Source organism: Elephantulus edwardii, unplaced genomic scaffold (genome assembly GCF_000299155.1).
Source record: "Elephantulus edwardii isolate Elephantulus edwardi_28Jun2011 unplaced genomic scaffold, EleEdw1.0 scaffold00169, whole genome shotgun sequence".
NCBI lineage: Eukaryota > Metazoa > Chordata > Mammalia > Macroscelidea > Macroscelididae > Elephantulus > Elephantulus edwardii.
The window spans coordinates 7,130,596-7,139,194 of record NW_006399919.1 but is presented as its reverse complement, the minus strand read 5'-3'; the positions used below and the strand labels follow the sequence as shown (position 1 = coordinate 7,139,194).

Sequence of the window (8,599 nt, the reverse complement as noted above, 5' to 3'; positions counted from 1 at the left end):
ACAGTGCCACCCAAAGGTAATAAAGGAGGTCAGAATTGCTTCCACTGTGGAAAGCTGGGCCACTTCAATAGACAGTGTCATAGACGAGAGCCACAGACAGGCAAGGGAGTAGAGAGGAAGCTCCCACTCATTGCATTAAGTGTGGCTCTGAAGGACACTTGGCCAAAGTGGCCCACATCAGGTCCTCGTGGCAGACAGGACTGTCAGGCCCCAGCTTCCAGCTGGAAACAAAGGAGGACACTTCAACGATTTAGATCCTCCCAGAAGAGCTGTGGATGAGCATTAACATTACTGCCAAGTATATTAATTTTCTCCTGGACACAGAGCCTACTAACTGGTCCTAAAAACCTTCTGAGGTCCCAACTCTTCTCACTATCTCTTAGTTCACCTCTACGGTGCATGTGAACTTCCAAGTTGTAAAACAGCCCAGTGGTAGATGAAATTTGCTCCAGGACTTAAGAAGCATAAATGACATAGCTGAGCCTCTACATCTTGTGGTTCCTAACCTGTACACTATAAGAGACAAAGTGCTAGTCTATAGGCCTTTTATTTTAAGAACCACCTTCCCTCTGTAACTTGATTTGTGCCACTACTAGAATCTCTACTCGGAATATTATTGCTTGTTAATTTTTGACTCATGTACTTTTAATTTGTTAGTTACACTTGTGTCTTCTAGGTTGCAACACCTCCATGATACATCTTCAAGGACATGAACGTGTACGGCTAAGCACAACTGATAACAGTGCATCTAAATTCCAATATCAATCTCCATAATAGTCTATGTGTTTCCTATTGCCAAAGGGGCCCTTTACCTTTAGAGTAGTGAGAGAAGATCTTCAGCCTGAAACCCACAGCGTCCTTTTTCAGCAGGAAGTAGCTAAGAGAATACGCTGTCCCCTCTCCCACCAACAAAACCAAACCAAACCCCCAACAAAACCCAAAATAACAAATAAACAACAACAAAAAAACCCCAATAAACCCCACTGCTGCTTTGTAAATCTTTATAGAACACTGCATGTTTTTTTCCTGAGGTGTGGCTGACAAACTCAAACCATCCACCTTTTGAGTTAGCACTATGCTAGCAAAGGGAGCTCTGTGGCCTTGTGAGTGGGTAAGGAGTTGTGCTGCCACACCAAAAGTAACTGGTGGTTCAAATACACCAGCTGAGCCAGGGGAGGAAAACAGGCAATTTCCTCTCATAGGATTTATAGTCTCAGAAAACCTGCTGGAGGGTCAGCTACGAGCTATTTGACAACATATAACAACTTGCTACCTAGGGTCCTGAGGCAGTGATGTACATATAAAAAACAATTATGACTGGTATTAATGAAAAGCCTTTCTATGTCTTACCACTGATTACCTACTCCAAAGGGATTCTGGTGTAGGACAATAAAGTATCAAGTAATCCACTATAAAGTCTAAATGTTATATGGTTTTTTCCACTTCAGCAGAAATATACTCAAAGTAGGTCCATTTTCAGTGACCAAAAACGTACCTCTGTGACCAAAAACTTATCTCTGACAACTTCTATTTATTTCACAATTTAATCCATGTTCTTAAACTTTTCTTAAACAATAAAAATTCTATTAACTTAGCAGATGAGGAAATCTACAATAGTTGGTCTAAATTCTTTTAAATGAAGTTTTAGGCTATCATGACCTAAAAATGCTTCGAAATCAATTAAGATTCTCGAGATGTCATTTCAAATGGGAAGCTCTACCCACATTCTCTTTAGCCTTCTTTCCATCTTGCTGCATGAATGCTTTCATAAATAATTTATTTTACCAAATGTTTCTTCTCTCTCCAATTAAACCTTAAAGGCATGGATTTTGAAGACAATTATTCTGTAAACTAGTCGGACTAGTCCTAAGGTACAAATATTTGTGAGTTTTCTCAATTAACCAACTTTACTCTCCTGACTTAAATGGATGAACTGAACTTAAATCAAAGAACCAAAAAGGGAAGTTGGTATCTAGTTTGAATGGACATAGGAGAGAGACAGGGTAAAGCAGCACTTAGAAGAATTTGGCAGTACTTTGTGATTAAGTTGTTCAAAAGGGTCAGGGAAGTTTGATTTCCATAGAGAAATGTTAGACTAGAAAGAAGTTTGAAGGTTAGAGTTACAGATAGCTTCTTAGAGCTTAAAGAGAACACCTAAAGCTATTTATATATACTTGGTATGATCAGGATTGGAGGAAGACTCATCAACAACCTACATTATGCAGATAACACAAGCTTTGCTTGCTGAAACTGAGGACCTGAAGTGCTTGCTGCAGATCAAGGACTGAAGACAAAGATTCTCAACACTGGGCCAACTGGTAGCACCATGATAGATGGAGAAGAGACTAAGGTCAATAATTACAGCGTGCTTGGCTCCACAATCAACACCCGTGGCACCAACAGTCAAGAAATCAAAAGATGAACTGCACTGGGAAAATCTGCTGTCAGGGACCTCTCTAGAGTACTGAGAAGCAAGGATGTCAGTCGAGAGACTAAGGTGCACCTGATCCAGGACATGGTCTTCATAACTGCTTGCTATGCATCAGAGAGCTGGATAATGCCAAGGATCACAGAAGAAGAATTGATGCCTTTGAGTTGTGGTGCTGAACAAGAGAGTACTGATGTTCAAAACCTGGCATGTATTAGTATTAACTTGTCCAAATGAACATCTATTTGGAACCTTAAAAACACCAAGACTTATTTATCTACCTTGATTGCAATTATTAGTATGTTTGCATAAATATTCAAATTCTAGAAGAGGATATGCAAACATTGAAATAGTAACTGAATTAAAAACTTGAACTTGGTTTAACTGTCTTATATATTTTCCAAAATTTTCATTTTGAAAAGAAAAATATATTTTTACTAGAGACACTGGGGTAGAAATACATACTTCAAAAGGCTTTTAAATATTATATTCCAGTGACCTGCTAGGTCGTCTGTACATCATCTACAGATTATTTAAATTTCTGAGTAAGATAGTCTTCTATGGCCTTGTTTTTGTTTAAAGTAGTACTATTATTAAGGATATAACCTTTAGCCATATTTAGACTTTAAGAATGCTATTATAAACACTTAAAGAGGAAAAGTTTGAAAATATTAGAGCTTATCATTCTGAGGTAATAAAGCTGTGGGACTCATCTACTTCCAAGAAAAGTTTGCAGGGCAAAAAGCAGCTTTTAAGAAATGCTCCCAGCAAATATTAAAGGGTGAGTTACTTAAATGAATATATTAAGTAAAATATGATTAAGGACCAAGACTTAGAAAGTCAGTACCGTACACAGAAATGATACATGTTTTATGTACATCATCAAAGCAATAAATACTTCTAATCAAATGGTTTTGTAATGGAAGTTTGCTTTAACATATCCTTTTCCTTCCAGGTTTTTAAGCTTGCATACAAATGTTGAGAACCTAGATTCCTGTTAGAAAGATGGATTCAAATCCAACCAGTTAAGCTAGTTGGTCGTGACCTGGAAGTTACCACACTTTCAATTTGCTTCTCCACAAACTGAGAATATTGGTACGTGTCTTTAAAGTGGAACCAACTCATAGCATGACTCACAGTGATCCTATGAACAATGGCGCTGAGTCCTGCCCTATCCTGAGCCATCCTAACAATTTGATATGCTCAAGCCAATTGTTACAGTCACTGTCCATCTTGTTGAGGGTCCACTAAGATCAGTAATTACAGATCTAGTGTACGCATTTAAAAACTGTTTAGTCAACACACTTGCGTTTCTAATCATGTTTGTTCTGTAGGCACAAAATATTAATAAGCAGTGTTACTATTCTGATAAGCTGATAAAAGCTTTATGAACTCAACAAAAACGGGGCATACATAAAATTTGACCCCAAATTCCACAGGATTCATGATTCTCTGGAGTCTATTCGTTGACCCTTGTAGATATCCTCCTGGAGAAACCAGAAATTATTTTCCTGATTACTGTTGTAGTTAGGTGTTGACACTATGAACAATAAATCTAAACTTTGCCCTGTTCGGCATGATCCTCAAAATCTCTGACATGCTATTTACAGCCTAAAACACATCCCTTACGTTTGTTATTTTTCAGAAAGTACCATTCATCAAAATTGCTGAAACACAGTTTCAATTTAAGAAGGCTACAGTTACAGAATATGGTCATGATCATTATCATTATCCAGTCATGGAAGACCTGAGAAGAAACAATCTAGAATATTTTAAAAAGAAAATGGGTGAGGATATGTATGCATGTGTAGGGAGAGAATAACAGAACTTCCAGTTGAGGATAAAGTCAGAACTAGATACTTTTTTCTTAAAAAAGAAAAGTGATTTCAAATAATCTTTAATAAACTTATGTGATATATGAATCACAATTTAATCCTACCACTGTATAACTCTGGACATCTAACTCAGTTTAAAAGACAAACAAACAAAAAACCCGAAAAAACCTGCCAAGTACATGATCTTTACACGAAAGGTTCTAAGATTTCATACTGATCTAAATTTTTATTCTAAGAGCCCCTAAAAAATACAGCCGTGTAAAACAAACCAAATTAGAAGGTATGCAAAACAGGCTGTTTGGTGGGTTTGTGTTTTTTTTTCACTTTTAAGCCATAAACAGCTCTACAAGAATATAATTTCCTTTTCAGAGAATACAAAAGAAATGCATCTAGAATTCTAATACAATTCATTTCATTTGATGTTAACATTTTAGGTGTTCTCAATGTAAGAATTGAGAAAATGATCTTTGCTCTATTTCAGGTTTCTGAAAGAAAAATGCTTTTAATTAAGAGAAATCCTCAAAGCAATAACATAGGAGACTTGAATTATTTCTCAAAAAGCTGTTGAAGTAATATATTTGGAGCCCTTAATTATGCTGTAAGCATTTAGTGCAGATGTGATAATATGTAAATAATTATTAGTAATACAGGAGCTCACTATTTTTAAAATTAAATTAATGGATGTATTTATTTAAAACCACTGCAAAAGATATGGCTTTAGCCTTATTAGATTTTCAAAGGAATACATATTTTCAAGTATTAAAACTTAACATCCAGGTTTTACTTTACATTTACTATTATTATATTCTTACATAATGTGCTCATTTTGTTCATAAATATTCATCTCAATACAATAACATCAGGTAGAATACATAAAATCTAATCCATTAAGTCTTACCAATTTATGACCTGATGAGACACTCTTGTGGACAACATTCAGTCCTTAGAAGCTAGAATAACCCTCCAACCATGTGAGGGCATCACAAGTTTTAAACTCTCGGCTTTCGATCATTATTATGTCACATTCCTCCTCCGATGCTGAATTCTAAAAAAAATTCTAGCAAAGAGTTTAAGTAAATAAGTGTTTTAATAAAAAAAAATCTTTTATAGCAAAGATTTTATGGTTTACAACGATCACACAACTGGTATTTTGTACTTTAGTACTTTTTGATGCCGTGTAATTTCATATTTGATCTGGACACTTAAATTCAATGTGGACTTCCAGACATTTGAAGTATTTGTTAGTAGAGTCAAGTAGAAAATGAAAGCAATTAAAGGTTTAAGATCATAATCCAGAAATTATTATTTAACACCGTAACTTGCTAACTGGCAGTTTCATAGTCCTGTAGGATGGCATTTATGTTCTACAGTTCTGTCCATAATAACCATATGAGAGTTTCTGGGCTTCTAGCAAAGGTGGCTGGATCAGTAGCAATTTAAACTGATCAATCATATAAATGCTCAAGGCAGTATTCAATTATTTAGAATTCTTAGTCTAACTGTTCTCACCACCTCCAATTAAAAGTAGAAAGTATAATGGCAAGAGCATAATTTTATTATGTGCTTTATGTAATAGAAGAACGCCTTCGAAATGGACAAAAGACCTAATGGCAAAAATGAAGTGGCAATAATGACAAGAGATTTTTATTCTATTAAGAATATAATCCTAAATGGATTAAATTTTACAAGATTTTTAACTGGGCATTTATAATTAAAAATATTTCCTAATGAGAATCACATTTCTATTTTTTGTTGCCAGTAATTCGCAAAAAACAACTCATATATTTCTGGGTGCATTTTTAACTAAATTAACCCTCTAAATAGAACGATATAATTAGACAAGGGGAAGTAGCAAAGAGAAAGGGTACTGAGGAGGATTAAATATGTGTGTGTACAGCTATAGAAAATCCAGGGGGTGGGGGGGGAAGAAAATCCAAAGGCAGTTTTATATAGGAAACTCTACAGGGTTCTTATGTGGTATAGATTTTAGCTTTTAATAGATCATTTCTTTTTCCTGTGGCTAGTTAAAAATCTCCTACATAATCTCAAGAACTATAAGTAGTTTTCCAATTTACATTTATCATCATTCTGAATGTAATCTCACAACCCATTTGACTTCAATAAGATCATTCAATTTTACTGCAATAATGTAATAATCACCTGGTGAAGGCAAAAAAAATCCATATTTATGAGAATCATAGCTTAAACTTGTAGTCACTTCATCAACACATTACCAATTGTTTTCATACAACTCTTACCAACCAAAACACTATCATTTAAGAAAATTCTGATTATTTACTTTGTGGGACAAGTCCCAGGAGAAGATCTGTAAGATCTAGTAAGACCTAGTCATACTGAGTCAGTCAATGTCCTCTGCCCTAAAGGTATCTTTATTGCTGGGAGAGTGCTTGTCTGCAAGACTGAAATTTATTTGGGGTAGGAGGGAAGGTCATGTATCTTATTCAAATTATGATCAGCTTAAATTTTGGACTTAGGCACTACATACATTTTTCACAAATTCATTTGTTCCTAAATATTAATTTCCAAAGTAAGTTGCTCTCAAGAAAAGGGTCACATACAAAGAGTTTCAATAATTAAACTGCACTATTTAAGAAACTATAATTAAAAACGGAAATAAAATTGGGTCCTGAGTTTATGGAATGAAAATGGATCAGAAATCTACTAAAATTTAATCCTTACCAAAAATTTACTTAGAAACCTGTATCAATCACAATTTTGAACTTGTCACCATCCTGTACATTTCCTATAGCTTTTTATCATGTTATTTTTTTCCTACTTGTGAGACGTTTTATTTAACTGAGAATGTGTTATTCCATACTCTTACAGCATAGTCGAATAGGAACTAGCCTTCCTTTTATCATTACTTAGCAAAAAAGGTAGATTATATAGAATTTTCAAACAAATACATACACTAAATCAAAGCAAACTTATTAAAAGCTTTCCAAGAGTTCTTGAAGGAATCTATTTCCATGTGTTCAACTTATTTTAATATAAGTTTTACTTCAGTATAAACCGTATTTCTTGAAAATTACTCTAAAAATTAAGATTACTTTTACTCTTTTTCAAAGAGTAAATATATTGTTCTGGAAAATCTTACCCACAACAAATGAATACTAGTGTCAGAAATGCTCATTCTTTAATGGCACAATAGGGGAAATTAGGCAATCCTATATACCCTAAATAAAGGACATATAGTCTTTCCAGAGGTTATCTAATAGTAGAATGAAGGATAAAACTTGACATTAATCTACTTGTATCTAGCAGAATATTGATACTGATGTGGTCCAAGAAATACACAATCACAGGACACCCAATGTTAAAAGATACAACATTAGGGAGCTCTGGTGGCCTAGTGGCAAGACGCTGCACTGGAATCCCAGAGGTATGCGGTTCAAATCCACCAGATGCTCTGCTGGAGAAGGAGGGGGCAATCTCCTCCTGTACCAGTCAGATATGATTTGACGGTACACATAATAATACAATAAAAAGGAAAAAAAAAGATACAACATTTACTTACACTAAATGTAAAAAGTTATGTATTATACCAAATGCTCTTACTGGCAGATGATTATCAAATATATAATTTCTGTATGTTGTTATGTGCTGTCATGCCACCTGCAATTCACAGCAAACCTCTGTACAACAGTTCTAAAGCCTGCCCTGTCCAGAGCCAGTCTCACTGACTTAACACACCTACTCCCTCTGCCCCAGTTACTGTGTCAATTCATCTCATCTGAGATCTTCCCTCTCCTGCACTGTCTCTCCACCCTTCAGAGTATGATGTACTTCTCCAAGGACCAGGCCCTTCTGGCAACGAGACCAAAGTACGTAAGATGGAACTTCAAAATCCTAGCCTCCAAAAAGAAACCCTCTCCTAGCCAGACCTATTTGTTTTCTTCATGGTCCAGGACTCTTTTCCAGCACCACAACTCAAAAGCATCAATTCTTGTGATCCTGGATCATTGTCCAGCTGACACAAAGCATACAACTACAAAGACCATGGACTGGATCAAGCACACCTCTGTCTCTAGACTTCCACTGCTGCTTCTTAGTACTCTGGAGAGGTCCCTGACAGTAGATTTCCCCCTTCATTTCCTGAGAGCGGGTGCCGAGGGTGTTGATTCTGGAGCCAAGCAAACTGTAATTGTTAACAACCTCTATCTCTTCTCCATCTATCATGGTGCTGCTAATCGGCCCAGTGGTGGGAATCTTTGTCTGCACATTATCAAACAAATGGGTAGAGAAATTATAAGTATATTGGGACAATGGAAGACAATCCAGCATTAAGAAACAAACAATTCATAAAATACTATGC

The 8,599-nt window shown here is 35.6% G+C and overlaps 1 protein-coding gene across 1 annotated transcript in view; it reads right to left on the bottom strand.

The window, feature by feature from the left end:
• The window catches only part of TSC22D2 (TSC22 domain family, member 2), a 55,551-nt gene that overhangs the window by 15,382 nt on the left and 31,570 nt on the right, over nt 1-8,599 (bottom strand). The window lies entirely within an intron of this gene.